This window comes from Halichoerus grypus, chromosome 14 (assembly GCF_964656455.1).
Source record: "Halichoerus grypus chromosome 14, mHalGry1.hap1.1, whole genome shotgun sequence".
NCBI lineage: Eukaryota > Metazoa > Chordata > Mammalia > Carnivora > Phocidae > Halichoerus > Halichoerus grypus.
This window is the reverse complement of record NC_135725.1, coordinates 64,999,309-65,014,792: the sequence shown is the minus strand read 5'-3', so window position 1 is coordinate 65,014,792 and position 15,484 is coordinate 64,999,309. Positions and strand designations below refer to the sequence as shown.

General features: G+C 38.2%; 1 long non-coding RNA gene across 1 annotated transcript; it reads right to left on the bottom strand.

Annotated features, from left to right (window-relative positions):
• Window positions 1-1,078: 1,078 nt before the first annotated feature.
• Window positions 1,079-14,519, bottom strand: LOC144380163 (uncharacterized). The gene is made up of 2 exons (XR_013443994.1): window positions 14,398-14,519; window positions 1,079-1,977 (listed from the first exon to the last, which is right to left on the bottom strand). It is a non-coding gene; the product is annotated as an uncharacterized LOC144380163 (long non-coding RNA).
• Between the last annotated feature and the right edge of the window lie 965 nt (window positions 14,520-15,484).

Below are 15,484 nucleotides of genomic sequence, written 5' to 3'. Positions count from 1 at the left end.
CCAATCACAGGACCTCCCGGCTTCCATAGCTATGTGAACCAATTCCCACAATAAATCTCCTCTTTAATCTCTATTTGTATCCTATTGGTTCTGTTTCTCTGGAGAACCCTGATTAAGACAACCACTAAGAAGAATCTTTTCCTATGTGCAGATTGACAATAAACAACTCATCCCTCTAACAACAGCATTCACATAAAATGCATCATCAGGAGCAGCTTCATTGTGGAATAACACGGCCAACAGCATGGCCCTAAAATGTTTTCCTTCAAGACTCTTTATAAGTTGTAATAACAACAGTTTGTGTATGTGAAAATCAGACAAGGCCTAAAGGAAATAAGATTTCCTATAAGAAATTTTTTAATGTATAATAATGAAGTATATTTTTAAGGGACAGCAGTTCATAATCACCAGATATATTTCATGGTAATAATGATGAGGCTGAAAAAGATGCCAAAAAAATTAGGGGAATAATGATTACAACCAGCGTGATTACAACAGTTATAAGCTATTTTAAGACTGGATGTTCGAAGAAATGGGTGCTGTATCCCTATATGCCACCAACAAGTGTTAGGAAAGTCTCTTTATGGTTTTCTCTCCAACACAGTGGGAGATTGGATTATATGATCCCTTCTGCAATTGGGACACATTGACCTTTCTCTCTCTGGATTTTGGGAAACCATACAGTGAACCTCATTATTACCTTTTCTAATTTTCATTATGCTTTAATTTATTCTCTATGATAATTTTCAAAAGTTATTGAATACCAGGGAATAATACCTCTTATTTGATTCACAATGATGATGTGGTTATTAGGTCTCTAGCATTTATTTTAATTTCTTGGAAGAAAGCAATAGAAAAAGGACATTTTATGCTTCAAATACTGTTATATAATGGTTGTCATTTTTTATAAAATCACAATTCTTATGAAGAATAATTTCCCTTATTAATAATGAAATATTAAAATATTCTTCAAATGATATTTTATTGCTGAGGATTATGTAACAAAAGTTGTACTTTCATAAATTGTTAGTGAATAGATTAGTATAAGCCTAGTAGAATGAAATTTGATAGCCTGATCAAGAGTGACGAAAATGTTCAGTATTTTATTTCAATGTTGGCTGTAGAATTCAAGTAGCTCAGTCCTACAGAAAAAAGCAACTTAGAGCTTAACTCTGTATCATTATATCATATTTGAAAATGTGTTCAGAAGATAGAAAATGGGATCAAGCACGAAATCACAAAATCAGCACTTAGGCTTGTGGATCTTAAAAGATGTTTCCCAAGATTTCACATCTTGAAGTTCAGGTTGTTTCAACTGTTCTATTCAAAGCAAAAGTCACTATTCCTGAAGTCCAGTTCCAGACATAGAAAGAAAAGGAAGAAGCAAGAATAAGTCAATACATGGAAAAGCATGTCTCTTACTGCCTAAGTCTAAAGAAGTAAGATACCAGTTTATCAGCAGTAAAACTCATTTGATTACATCAAAAAATAATGGCTATCTTTACATTTTTGTTGTCATTGTTGTCATTGTTGTTGATGTCCAGGGGAGAGTTTGCCAAAAATAAATAAAGAAATACAATAAAATAAAAAATAAAAATAAATAAATCACTGTAGCTGGTGGCAGGAAGGCAATGTGCTGTGAGTTGCCCAATGCTTGGAAATAAGACATCAGGTGCTCTGCTCATCTAGTCCACCAGGTGCCGTCTCAGGATGAAGGACTAGGCCTATAGGTACTTTTTAAGATTTCAAAAATGTATATCTTCTTCACATGTGTTACTTTTTTATTTTTCCTTTTTTGTATGATTAGCAGCTAAGCCATTAAAAACAGCCATTTCTAGTTGCCATCTTGGTGTGTGATAGCAAAGTCAGTTGAGTGGAGAGGACCACTGGGAAGGCTGGGGAGATGGGAGACCGTTCCACTTCATAGCCATATCCTGGGGAAGCAACGCCCAAGGCGTGGAGTAGATGATAAACCAACTGCAAAGAAAAAAAGGAGATACAGTCCAAATCTGAGAAGTGGGATTTAGCTGGAGAAAAATTGGGGGAAGGGGATGTGCGAGGGAGTTCAGGCAGCCTAAAAATGACCATAACAATTTTAGATACAGATTTAAGATGAGTCCAGAAAATCAGTTTGCTAGAAAAGTGAAGTAGTTGTTTTTCTGCCAAGGTTCATGACTCTATTATTTTCATGCATCTATACTAAAATCCTTACATTGCCATGTTCCCTCCAGGGCCTCCCCCATTGTTCCACACCTCTAGCACACACTGCCGAAAGCTGACTCTGGATTTCACCTCAAATGAAAATGTTCACAGTTTGAATTTGCAAAGCAGTGATACTAATTCCCTCTAAGGCACCAACAACCTATAGAGAGGTGAGAAGCTTCATATTTTTTAAATTTCTGGAATCTATATAGCAAATATGACTATATACATACATATGCATATATATACATGCATACATATTTACACCTTATGTGTATATATATACAAACATATTATCCATGCATATATATACAAAATATACAGACACACATGTTAGGAAATGTTAAGGAAGTGACAGAACCAAGAAGTTGTTGTATTTTCCTAGGACATTTATCCTATTTCTTGGTAGGATTAAATCCAAAGCAGTCCATTTTATAGGAACTGAAAACTAGGGAGAAATAATCCAGAAGCTCCATTTCAAGTGGTTTTCAGGGGGAAAACAATTAATTTAATCATGACCTAAACATAGCACAAGCCACAGATATTGGAAGAGCAATATTGTCCAGGAATACTATTGCACAGAGATCAGGCATTGCTGATTTCATGTAATAGTAACCTCTTGGATGTGGTTGACAAGCATACTCCAAGTTGAAAAAGAGAGAGGAACTCACAGTTATGAAAATAGAGCCTAAATAGAGCTTGAAATGCTGTAAGATGGTATTCCCTGAGTGGGTCCTCCTAGTCTGATTCACTTGGGAGTGAGAATCACTAGATTAATACAACATAAACCAGAAAACCAGCACTAATTTAATCTACTTGTAGTATTAAAAACCCCCTTCCCAGGGCACCTGGGTGGCTCAGTTGGTTAAGCATCTGACTCTTAATTTCCGCTCAGGTCATGATCTCAGGGTCATGAGATGGAGCCCTGCATCAGGCTCCATGCTTAGCACAGAGTCTGCTTGAGATGCTCCTCCTCTCCCTCTCCCTCTGCCCCTCCCCCTACTCTCTCTCTCTCTCAAATAAATAAATAAATAAAATCTTTAACAACCCACTTCCCTTCTTTCTTTTTTAAACTGGCAACTCAGAAGAATTTCTTGCTACTAGATAAATAACTTAGTGATAAGCACCAAAAAAGTTTAAATTCTTGAGAACATCCAGTTTCCCTTAATTACATCATCTTTCAATATTCTTGTTAAATATCATCAGTTCTTTAACAGTTGTGTAATTTGTGCCCTGCATAAATGCATTCGGTCACGGGGTGCGAAGACAAAAGAATCCAGCCTCGGATCTCTTTAAGTCATGCGCCCTGGGAAGGGGTTGCCTCTGCCAGGAAGGAGGGAGGACCTTTTCCTAATTCACCTCCGCTGGCATTCTCAAGCTAACATCGGCTCTGCTCTAGCCTCCTACTGCAATACCGAAACTTCCATTCTCTGTCTTCTCTCCTCTTTTCTCTATCCACCTCCAAAATCCTCTTCTTTTCTAAGGCAAACTCTTTTGGTTGTCACCTAGTTTCTTGACCCCTGGTGACCCATTTTCTCAGTCTGACTTTACCCAGAAGTTTCTTATTTTGGTGTTGACCATGATCACGATCTCTTTTAACCCCATGATTTTTGCTCCTGTTTCTGTGACAATGCGGCTTATTAGCCATAGCTCTTGTAGCAACGGGGCACGGAGCTGCCTGCAGTGAAGGCTAATACATACAGCAGGCTGAAGATTGCTTTCTCAGGGCAGGAAGCCGTGCCAGGGACATCAGGCCCAGGTAACTACAGTATACACATTGATGGGCATCTCCAGAAGTGCCGCATTTCCTTCAGAAATAGTTGCAAGGGGACTTAAAGTAAGAATGGAAAACTCACACAGTGAAGTGCAAGTCAACCTAAAACTATAGATACAACCATATTTGAGAACTTAGTTGGATTTAGAAAACATAATTTGTTTTTGTAGCAAGTTTATATAAAGTACATAGTGGACTATCTCAGAAGATTAAGTTCAAAACATTTACTTAGGCAATAATTTGTACGGTTGTGACCCATGTCGAAGTGAGACTATACAAGTATATCTAGTGCTAGAGTATGGAACATCAAAGTTTAAAAAATATAATCTGGAGTTGCACCTGGGTGCTCAGTCGGTTAAGCATCTGCCTTCGGCTCAGGTCATGATCTCAGGGTCCTGGGATCAAGCCCCACGTGAGGCTCCCTGCTCTGCTGGGAGCCTGCTTCTCCCTCTCCTTCTGCCCACCACCACTCCCTCCCCCCACCGCTTGTGCTTGCCCTTTCTCTCTGTCAAACAAATAAATTCTTTAAGAATATATATATATGTGTGTGTGTGTGTGTATATATATATATATATATAAAATATGGAATATAGAAAGTAGACATGATAGCCTACAGAAAGAGAGGGACTAGTTATAAAAAACAGTGATTGCATATTCAGGGGATGGAAACTATAGGCCAGTAGATTCAATAGGTATCTATCCTCTAAGGGGTAAAACTATAGTCTTAGTTTAGTCTCTCCTTAATTTAGGAGAGGCACTCCCTAAAATTAAACAAATCTATTTTCATCAAATGAGGTTTCTGATTAAATGTTGTAGCCTTTGTCTATTGCCTACAGGGAAAGAAAATGCTGATCTGCTAACAAGAGTAATTCAATCCTAGCTATGGTTATATTTTTTCATTACACGTGAGTAAATTGATATTCTAGTTTATACATCTCTCTGTCTTTATTGAAATGAAACAATTTCCTAGGGTCTAATTGTCTCAGAGTTGTGACAAGATCAAATTTCTGGCCTTGCAAAGCTCAAGACTAGACCCTGGAATGTGATGAGTCAACCACTAGACCATATCTCTAAATGGTCTAACCTGCAGTCACAATCCCCAGTGGACATCGCAACATCATGAACCTGCAAAATCACCACACCTTGCTTTCTGAATTTCATATGAATTTCATTTGTTTGCTTTCTTAATACTTTCATTTGGTATATTTACTAAAAGATGTTCACCACATTAGCAGTTAGGGGACATATATAGTTTATACATCGTGAATAATTTAAATTTAATAACTTAATTTAAAAAGAGTCATTTTTTACACATGCATAATTTAAGTTAAATTCCAGGATTTCTAAGGCTGAGGGTGATATTTAATAACATAAAATAGGAAAGAATATGAAGCCAATATCTTTTGCATCAAATGCAAAACATTTTCCAGTACTCAACTAGAGGCTATTGTCATTCAATCAAAAGCTAGCACAGCCTATCTGGTCCTGATAAACCACAAGAGAAGAGACAGAAACCACTCTGGGCCAAAGGTAACTTCAGCCAGAATGTTTCAAAGCTTGTATCACAGGAAAATTAAACTCCTCACTTTCTAATGAAAAGAGCTAAGGGGTTAAATAAAGAATTGATGAGAACTGCACTTAAAATTTTATAGTTGAGAAATTACAGCTAAAGACTGGGAATTCTCTGCAATTTGTACAATATTAAAGATCTAATATTCTTCCCCATTCCTGTGCCACAAATAAATGCCTATTGTAATACTGTGATTTATAATGGAAATATATATTTGGTCTTCATCCCCATTTCTGGCACAAAACTCCTAAAACCCTTGGAATTTCCTAAGTGATTAGAGTGATAAAGATGTCTTTTGTTGTATTACTGAGGTGACTTTTGGAAAGCACCTAAGGCTAGAGGCCAGTTGCCAGAGGACCCAACAAAGTGGATCAGTCATTAATGGCCAGTGATTAATCAATCATGCCTATGTAAGAAGCCTCCATAAATACCCAAAAGGACTGAGTTCAGAGAGCTTCTGGGTCGGTGAACACATGGAGATTTGGAGACAATGGTGCTCTTTGAGAGGGCATGGAAGCTGCACATCTTTTCCCATACCTTGCCCTATACATCTCTTCCATCTGACTGTTCCTGAGTTATAGCCTTTCATAATAAACTGGTGATCCAGTAAGTAAAATGTTTCTCTGAGTTCTGTGAGCCTCTCTATTAAATTAATCAAACCCATGGAAGGGGTCATGGATACCTCTGATTTATAGCCAGTGGGTCAGATATACAGGGGCTCTGTAACGACCTAGGCTTGCAGCTGGCATCTGAAGTCGATGTGGGAGGAGGGGAGTCTTGTGGGACTGAACCCTTAACATGTGGGATCTGATGCTATCTCTAGGTAGATAGTGTCACAGTCAAGCTAAATTGTAGGACACCCATCTGGTGTCTGACAATTGCTTATTGGTGTAAAGAAGCCCCCACTGCCCACCCCCCATACACACACACACAATCACACACACGTCAGTATTGGTTTCAGGAACCCAAAGACCTATGCTCAGGTAGACCAGTGCATCTTGTGTAGAGGTCCTAAGTAAGTGGGTGTGCCATATGTTTGTACACTTAAAATTTGCACATGGACCATGAGGCCAAAATGTCTAATATTCCTTTCTAACCACAAGGAATTTACCTCCCCATCTAAAAAAAATTAAACTGTAAAAGCTTTTCAAAAAGTTTGTAGAATTGTCTTCAGATATATGTACATAGCACATTATAGAAGAAGCAATGAATAAAAGACTACCACTGCCTTCTGGCTTCCATTCAGTGGGGAGATCATATAATGTCCCTGTGTTCCCATATGCGAAACATAAATAATCAAACCAAACGATCCAAGGTTCCTTCCATTTCTGACTGTCCAAGATTCTCTAAGACACCAAAAGTGGGAGGTTTTGAAGAACAGTTGAAGAAAAACCATAGTGCCCTGCAAAGCAACAATAACATATTGGCAAGGCATTATGCAATTATGTCCAGTAACATTCTCAGTTGATAGTTCCTCACCAAATGTGATTCTCTGGTGACATTTTTCTGCTTATAGCAGCTAGAATTTTCAGAGTACAGTCAATAGTGGAATATTAAACAGTGTTTTCACTAAGCATCTTCAAAATACCTTCATTATCTCCCATAACTTCATTTTTTAAACTCAGAGGTTTTATCTGAAAGACACATGGCTTTTCTTTACTAAATGTCATTTCCTGTTTTTCTACATATACAATAAGTATGTTTATATTTTACTAAATTTGGAAAATATAGCAAAATAAAAATTATTTGCAGTTTCTCAGATGACTCTCACAAAGATCAAAGATATTCATTAATAACACCTTTCAGTCTTTTTTTCCATAAAAAGAATAGAATGTTGTAATTTTTTTAAAGATTTATTTATTTATTTGAGAGAGAGCAAGCAGGAGTGGGAGAGGGGGAGAGGGAGAGGGAGAGAGAGAATCTCAAGCAGATTCCCCATTGAGCACGGAGCTTGACACAGGGCTTGATCCCAGGACCCTGAGATCATGACCTGAGCCAAAACCAAGAGTTAGTCGCTCAACTGACTGAGCCACCCAGGCGCCCTGAAAGTTGTTATTTAAAATTAGACATTCTGGGCGCCTGGGTGGCTCAGATGGTTAAGCATCTGCCTTCGGCTCAGGTCATGATCTCAGGGTCCTGGGATCGAGCCCCGCATCGGGCTCCCTGCTTGGCGGGGAGCCTGCTTCTCCCTCTCCTTCTACTGTTCCCCCTGCTTGTGCTCTCTCGCTCTCTCTGTCAAATAAATAAATAAAATCTTTAAAAAATAAAAAAAATAAAAAATAAATAAAATTAGACATTCTGTAAATATGTTTATAACTTACATTTTCCATTTAACAATATATCTTGAGCACTTAAATATGTCATTAAATAGTATTATTAAACATGATTTTAATAATTGCACAATACTTCATTCAACTCTTTATGGGAAGACATTGAGTTTGTTTTGAATATTTCAATATTATAAATCATGCCTCAACAAAGATTCCTGTATGTAAATCCTTTGGTGGATCTCTTTAGATGTTCTAAGAATATATTCCTAGAGGAGAAATTACCCAGTCAAAAAGTGCAAGGATGTTAAGGCTCCTCTGGCATATTGCATCACTTCCCTCCAGAGAAGTCATAATTGCACCCTAGCCCAAACTAGGCATTACCATTTTTCAAAGCATACACATTTGAAAATTTAAAGCTGATAACATGCTTCTATTTATTTTACTTTGGTTGTTCTTGGAGTTGAATATTTTTCCCATATTTTATTGGCTAGTTTTCTGCTTGTGAATTTTTTGCTCATGTTCTTGACCTATTTCTCTATTGGGGCATTTGTATTTCTCGTATTGATTTCTATCACTGTTTTTTATATTAAAGATATTAAACTCTCACAAAATACCCAAGATACTTAAAGCCAGGTTGACATGTGACCTCCAGTAGGCATATATATTTATTGTTCAGATATTTTTAGTAAAATCTCATTATAATGTTCTTTCCTTTGATTTTATGTTTGGAGAATCTTTTCCTACCCTAAAATTAGAAATATATTCAACACTATTTTCTTCTATTTTTCTATACTTTCATTTTTTTCTCTTAACCCTATTCATACTGACTTTATTCTGATATGGAATCTGAGATAGAGAACTAACTTTATCTTAATTCCAAAATGTTTATCAATTATTAAAATAATATCTGTTTAATAATCCCACTGATTTGAAAAGCTAGTGATTCATCCATTCAGATGTTACTGAGTGCCTATTATGTTTACTTTTCTGTCATACAAAACATTTTTTACTTATTCTGTTTTCTGTACCTAGGTTCATTTGGATTCATTGACCTATCTGATTATCATCAGGCCAATACCATACTTTTTAAATTATTATAGCTTTGCATATCTCTTAAAGAATTTCTCTGCAACTGTTCTAAGTAGTCTTCAGCCATCACTTGACTTTAATTTTGGCCCAATGCTTATTGAGAATGTCTTTTTTTTCAATTCCCACAAAAGTAAGTTTGAGTTTACATGGGGGGTATATTAACTTACATTAATTTCAAATTTTAGCCCATTTTGATCAGAGAATACGACCTTTCATTTGCTGGTTTGGAGAGTTAATTGATGCCTTTTATAGCCTAATTTAAGGAAAGGTTTGCACATGTTCTATGGAATTTTAAAAAGAAAATATATTCTCTGTAGCACACAAAGTTTGCTAGTTGTCTATTAAATTAGAAATGTTTTTCTTTAATAATTTCAACTAACTAATTTGTTTAAGTTATTCCATTTTCTTCAACAAATGATTATTTGAACTCTCCAAGGCACTGGGTAAAAAGTGAGCAGCAAGCTACATGGTATTTATCTTCAAATATGAAAGTTGAATATGTTGATGTTTATCTGAATGATTTACATATTCCAATTTGAACTTTGTTTCTGCTCCTCTCCACTCATTGGCTCTCATTGCTGTTAACTCTTTTTCTTCGTGTCTGCCTTCAGGTAGAGTGTTTCAGTTTTATCCACCCATGATTGATATGATTTTTTTCATGTTGTTTATCTTGCTTTTTCTTGTCAATAATGCATTTTAGTTCGTTTTGTTTTTAAATAATGCATTATAGTTTTAAATCCTAGATAAACATTCCTTATTTCCTCAATCTCTATTTTTATCTAAACCTATTTACCATTTTGACTTCTTTTTTTTCTTGACCCTATATTCTTGCATCATACTGGAAACACCAAACAATCGTCTCTGTCCCACAGTACGAGTTTTCAGAAGTATACGTTTGTCTGAGTCTTCAGGATGTTGTTCCCTTTCTTTTGTTCTGCTTTATTCATTCATATGTTTATATTTTTCTCTTTAGTCATCTTCAAGCAAGATAAGATTAAATTTAATTCTTGTCATTAGAGAAATTTTGCATTTTGCCTTCAGCTTCAATCACTTTATTATTTACGTGACAGTTGGGTTCTATTCTCAAAATCTACAGCTGGAAGACAGACAAGCAATTTTCAACCCAATTTCCTAGAAAATATGTATTTATAATCAGGTTATCTGATTTTTTTGTTTTGTTTTTGTGGTGTAAGAGTTCTTGGTGTATTTGGATATTAACTCCTTATCAGATATATAATATGTAAATATTTTCTCCCATTCTGTAGGTTGCTTTTTCACTCTGTTGATGTGTCCTCTGATGCCCAAAAGTTTTTAAGTTTGATGTAGTCCCATTTGTCTACTTTTGCTACCAGTGGTGACATTTTTAATAGTATCCCCAGACACTTAGTCAACAACAAACCTTATAATTTTCAAATGGCCAGAAGATTAATCTGTTTGTTTACAAAGTATGTTATTAGAGATACAAATCCTAAAGGGTCATTGTGAAGGGTTGTTATCTAAGCACTGTGTGAAGTTTCCAAATTTTCTCAATTCCTAACACCCTTAGTGTCTTCTGAAAAAATGTCACCCCCTAAGTCAAAAGAAACACTGAACATTTCTGTTTATTAAGTAGTTTGGTACTAATAGGCCCTGGAGCAAGTCTACTAGCAAGATGGCATCTTATATATTGTAACAATCAGTGACATCCTATCACCTTTGTCCTATTCTGTTAGTTAGAAACAAGTCACAGATCCCACCCACACTCAAGGGGCAGGGATCACACAAGCACATGAACACTAAAAGTTGGGGATCATGGAGGTTACCTTAAAGTCTGTCCACCACAATAGTTAATATGAAAATAAGTACATGTTTAATCGGTGTTAATATTTGATACTCAGTGATATAAGTGTGCTAAAAAAACTTGAAGAAACGTTAATTATCCAAATCAGGTCTACTATCTTAATGAGCATTAGTTGTTATTGCCTTTATTTAAATGTCAATTTTGACAAAAATATAACAGCACCTCACAGGCAATTTCAGAAAACTGAAAGTGTTTTTAGCAATAATTTGGTCCTACATCAACACTCAGCAGTGAGGAACGTGACTGTCTTCGTGGAGGCATCATTTTCTCTTCATTTAATGACATGTCATAAGTATATTACCTGTTGGAAGGTGTTAAGGTGTAAATGGGCAAATCATACCAAGCAAGCAAAGATCCAATGCAGACTGTACATTTTTATGAAAGAGTACTGTGGTATGGTTTCTAAAAGTTCCCTTATTTATTTATTCAGCAAATTTTTTTTAATATATATATTTTTTAAAGATCCCATTTATTTATTTGACAGAGAGAGACACAGTGAGAGAGAGAACACAAGCAAGGGGAGTGTGAGAGGGAGAAGCAGGCTCTCCGCGGAGCAGGGAGCCCGATGCGGGGCTCGATCCCAGGACCCCAGGATCATGACCTGAGCTGAAGGCAGACACATAACGACTGAGCCACCCAGGCACCCCTTATTCAGCAAATATTTATTGTTCATTTACTATATGCCATATACTGTGCTAGTTATTAAAGACACAAAGAGAATAGTAGGTAGTTACAATGGATCTGTCTTTGTATTAGTCCCTAAGTATTTCCCTAGGAACTTATCCCAGTCTGACTTACTTAAGGTCCAGATTTCTTACAAATTACATTTTTATTAATGGTTTGGCAAGATCTTCATTACTCTCTAATCAGCCACATTTATTTTCTTTCCTTTTCATATTGATGAGCAATGGGCTTATTATTGCCTTCATTTTAGAGTCATTAATTTTACACTCTTCATTTCTTGGAATAATAGAATAGAATGACAGAAAGGATCTTCAAATGTCATTTTTATGTAAAAATCCATCTGATCCTGGAATCCTGTATACAACATCTCAGCCAACAGTTATGTCTAGTTCATTTCAAATACATTCTGTGATGGGCAACTCCCTCCCTCCAAAGGCAACCTATTCAGTGTATGTGCCCAGCCAATGTTTCTTAAACTACTGCCCATCAGTTGGGTATTATACGAGGTGCTGGTTACACAATTGTTGTGTTGTGGGAGTCAAACACTCATGGCCCTTGCCCCTCAGGGGAAGACAGACAATAACCAAGAGAGAAATTAATGATGCCTACTGGTAAGTAGTAATGGGCTCAAAAGGGAGGGAGCACAAGGCTATGATAGAGAATAGCAGAGGATAGTCAGAGAGGGAGTTTCTTGGGAAATAACAGTTAAGATCTTAGGGATGATGAAAATACAACTGTGTTGGTAGTGAGGCGGCCCGAAATGTCTGGGTATGCTTAAGGAACAGAAACAGAGCTAGTGTGGCTCTGGCCTGGCAGACAAGGAGGGAGAGTGGCATGAGACAAGGCTAGAGAAGAAAGTTCTCATTTTAAATGGAAATCAGTCTCCCTTTCATTCCTACTCATTAGTCCCACTTTTCTCCCTTTGGGCTATTCAGAACAGATGGACCTGATCTGCCTCTAAGAGCATTTACTAGAAGCATCTCTCTTGGACATCTGTGGCTTCCCTTCACTCAGTGAAGCCTCTCCATCCCTTCACTCCTTCCTAGGACTGAGAGGCCTCACTTCCAGAGTCTGGTCTGGGTTTCAAAGGATGTTCTTCTTCTTTTTTTTTTTATTACTATGTTATGTTAATCACCATACATTACATCATTAGTTTTTGATGTAGTGTTCCATGATTCATTATTTGCGTATCACACCCAGTGCTCCATGCAGAACGTGCCCTCTTTAATACCCATCATCAGGCTAACCCAAATGATGAAAAATAAAGAAGCTGAGAAAAAGAGATAAACAACTACTGGATCACGAGGGCAGAATTCGAGAGATAAGCGATACCATAAGATGAAACAACATTAGAATAATTGGGTCCCAGAAGAAGAAGAAAGAGAGAGAGGGGCAGAAGGCATATTGGAGCAAATTATAGCAGAGAACTTCCCTAATTTGGGGAAGGAAACAGGCATCAAAATCCAGGAGGCACAGAGAACCCCTCTCAAAATCAATAAAAATAGGTCAACACCCCAACATCAAAGGATGTTCTTCTCAGTAAAAACACAATTAGTTCAAATTGCCTTCTAACCAAGAAGGAAATACCTCACTACTTCCCGCTTCATCCCCTGGGTTTGAGTCTTTTTAAATATCTTCTTTAGACTTAGGGATTTACCAACTCTCTCCCTGCTAAACCTCCCCTCATTGTTCTAACTTCTGTAAAGAGCACCACCTTAACCCTGGCATCCCAAACTCTCCGGATTTTGTATTCTCTCACACCCTTCTCTGTACCACGTCAAATCGCCTCTGGTCTGTGACTCTCTGCTGCCCTCTTTCGGCCATAATCGGTGTGAGCTGATAACAAGCACTCTGTTGCCACTCATCCCCCTGTACACTGAAGGCGGGAAAGCTCCATCCTAAAACAGAGCAGCCCCTCCCCTGAGTACAGGCAGAAACCATTTCCTCAGACAGAAGGTACAAAACCCACAGGATATACCAGCCCTACCCACACACTGTGAGTGTGTGTGTGTGTGTGTGTGTGTAGCCAAGTTTCTGGAAATACAGTAGGTCAGAAAGTTCTTGCCCTTTAAAAGAGTATGGCCTAATGGGGGATCTAGCTATATAAACTGGCAATACTATACTTTAGCCAGTGCTATGATCAGGAAATTATATAATGCTGTAGGAACATTTATAAGGAGGAATATAAGTATGATTTGGGAACCAAAGAGGCTTCAGGTCTCAAACTGTGATCTGAAAATGGGAGTGAAGACTGTTTCATATAGAACAAAGTTTAGCACATAGAACCCAATATGCTTGGCCACCTGCAGAAAATTGTGTAACTCACATAACACATGCCGTCACTTCAGACCTTGGGTCACTTATTCTGCTTCAAGATCTACTCATCCATCAAAAACTAGGGCCATCTTTTGGCCAAAGATGATTTCTTTTTTTAAAGATTTTATTTATTTATTTGACAGAGAGACGCAGCGAGAGAGGGAACACAGGCAGGGGGAGCGGGAGAAGCAGGCTTCCCGCCGAGCAAGGAGCCCGATGCGGGGCTTGATCCCAGGACCTGGAATCATGACCTGAGCCGAAGGCAGACGCTTAACGACTGAGCCACCCAGGCGCCCTGCCAAAGATGACTTCTAAGAAACCTAACAGTTAAGCCCACCCACCTCAAATCTCTGCTGTCTTTCCTAGCACCCAAGGAAAGCCTTCTTATTTGCTATCTTTAACCATATCACCAGCTCATAATACTCTGTGCTGCTTTCCCCGAACACAGCCACCATTGCTCTCCTCGGTCCCAAACCTTTCCACTGTGCCCTCTAGAATCCTCAGTTGAGTTATAAAATCCCTTTATATCCACAGGCTTTTCACTGTTTCCTTCATCCCTCTCCTGCCATAAGTTAAACTTGTTTCAGCCATTTCAGGCTGCTAGAGTACTATAGACTGGATGGCTTGTAAACAACAGAACTCTATTTCTCACCGTTTTGGAGGCTAAGTCCAAGATCAAAGTGTTGGGGATTCTCCTGCAAGGACCTGCTTCCTGATTCATAGACGGTGTCTTGCCGTGTGTTAGCAGAAGTGAGGGAGCCCTCTGGTGCGTCCTTTATGCGGGCCCTGATTGCACTCATGAGGGCTCCACCCTTATGACCTAATCACATCCCAAAGGCCCCACCTCCTAACACAGTCACACTGGGGATTACGTTTCAACATTTGAATTCTGGGGAACACAAACATTCAGTCTGCTGCACTCCTCTCAAAATCTTGTTTCTCCTGCAACCTTCTCAAAGGAAGATTTCTCATTCTCTCCCATTCCAAACGCTGTTCTTATCACTGTGAAGGATGTGGCATCCTGTCATCTAGTCACTCTCCCCTCCTAGTCACTATCAGTCACATCATCTCCTGTCACCTGATCATTAAAGACCAAGCAGTAACTGTCTTCATCCCCACTCTGCTCTGGCCCTGGAGAGCTTCAGGATCCACATAGATGATAGAAGCTACCATGGTCCATCACTTATGAATGTGGTTTTCCTCTTTCTCTCTGGCAACTCCATCTCGGTGTCATTTACAGGATCTTATTCTCTGCATATCCCTGTAGTAGTAAACCACCGTATTGTCTCTCTTTTCTTCTCATTCCACACCTTCTCCCTGGTAAATCTTATTTACAACTACAGCTCTAATTTACATCTAAGTGCTAATAAATGCCAAATCTTTGCCTCCATCGTCATATCTCTCTTGAGCTCCAGAGACACATACCTAACTGTTTAAACAGGTAATATTTTTGATGGCCCACGGGTAGCAAAACTCAGTATGTCCACAGATGAATTCATCCCCTTTTCCCGAACGAGGTGCTCGTCCTCAGAGTGACACATGTGTAAGCCAGAAATATGGGTTCATCTCTTGTTGTTCCTTCTCCAGTTCTTCTGCCCACCCCACCTCAAGGCCATTTCTAGACCTCCTCTCCATTGCCATTTGTCTAATTCCAGGTCACCATCTTCGCTCAAGTAGATTGTCCTGGATCTCATCCTGCCATCCTGCCAGTCCTCTCTTCATACTGAATCCATAGTGAT